The sequence below is a fragment of the Sinocyclocheilus anshuiensis genome, unplaced genomic scaffold, assembly GCF_001515605.1.
Source record: "Sinocyclocheilus anshuiensis isolate Anshui unplaced genomic scaffold, SAMN03320099.WGS_v1.1 scaffold1184, whole genome shotgun sequence".
NCBI lineage: Eukaryota > Metazoa > Chordata > Actinopteri > Cypriniformes > Cyprinidae > Sinocyclocheilus > Sinocyclocheilus anshuiensis.
In genome coordinates, this window is record NW_015547647.1 from 291,976 (window position 1) to 293,525 (window position 1,550).

The following is a 1,550-nucleotide window of genomic DNA, read 5'->3' on the forward strand; positions in this document are numbered from 1 at the left end:
ACTCACTTTTGTGGCCAGCGGTTTAGACATTAATGGCTGTGTGTTGAGTTATTTTGAGGGGACAGCAAATTTACAGTTATACAAGCTGTACACTCACTACTTTACATTGTAGCAAAGTGTCATTTCTTCAGTGTTGTCACATGAAAAGATATAATAAAATATTTACAAAAATGTGAGGGGTGTACTCACTTCTGTGAGATACTGTATATATATTATAAAAAAATATATATATATTTATAAACGTTCATACAATATATTCCTTTTTTGGATTTTAAAAATTATTTTTTATGAATCTATAAAATAAATTGTACACATTGTTGTATAAATATTTAGTTTAGTTATGCTAAAAAAAAATGTTTCATTGATCTTAATATTAATTTATATACTATTTTTTAATTATATTTATTAAAAATAATATTTGATTAAAAAGGAATAGATTTTGTTTTAATAAAATATGTATAATTTTTTAAAAATATTTGTATATAATATTTTGTTTTGTAGGACTCTTTCATTAAAGTTTCTCCAGTCTGAATTAAGATTTGTTGTATTCAGCCTTTACAATACAGGCCAATAACAATCACACTCTGATAAAAGCTCTGTGGAACATGTTCAAATACAGTATACTGCTTTCTTATAGAAATTGCTTAATGTTGAGTATATGTTTGTTTTTATATGAGCACTAACTCAATGTAATTGATCCTGTTGTAATGGCCTGTTTCCAGCCCATCCATCAGATCCATCTCATGGATATCCATCCATCTACCCTGACATTCATTCCACGTGAGCACGATTGGGCAAAACCCAGTGGCCGTGCGTCCCAGCGGTGATGCTGGTAACTGATGAACCGTGACTTTAAAACCCTCAGAGTCCATCGGCCTGTGGCTACACTGAATGATTGACTATCTGTGTGTGTGTGGTTAACACATGAAGCCACCAGACATAGTTTAACATCTCACTCATTACTCTTTCTGCCTCCTAACGTTACAGTACACACTCCCAGGAGAGTGTGTGTGAGTGTGTTGTGGCGAGGGAGAGGTGAGAGTCTATATCGGGCTGTGTTCCAACCAGTAACTGATGATGCGTAAGCAACAGCCTCCTTCAGATGATGCGTACGCAGCTGAGACCCACATCTCATGAAAAACACTCATATTTCATCCCAAAAATTAAATGACGAAAATGAGAAATTATGTTACGTAACGGGAAAAAAACATTACAATTTTGTTGCATTGAGACGTTATTTGCATGACAATTAAGCACATTCGTCCTCATAATGCTAATGCAATCAAAACATTCTACTTTTCAGTTTTCTTTTTTTTTTCCAGTTGCATTTAACTGTATTATTAGTATAAATTAGCATAATATTTTATTTAAAACAGTATGAACACATTACAACAAAAACTAACCTGTTATACTAATGTTCTATTCAAACAAAATACACACGCATATATATGTACGTATATATATATATATATATATATATAAATAAATATATGTGTCACGAATCCGGTCCGTGGTCTTCCGTCTGCTCGCCACCAGAGGTCGCCTTCTGA

The 1,550-nt window shown here is 32.8% G+C and overlaps 1 protein-coding gene across 1 annotated transcript in view; it reads right to left on the minus strand.

The window, feature by feature from the left end:
- The window catches only part of LOC107701916 (protein S100-A1), a 5,000-nt gene that overhangs the window by 749 nt on the left and 2,701 nt on the right, over nucleotides 1-1,550 (minus strand). The window lies entirely within an intron of this gene.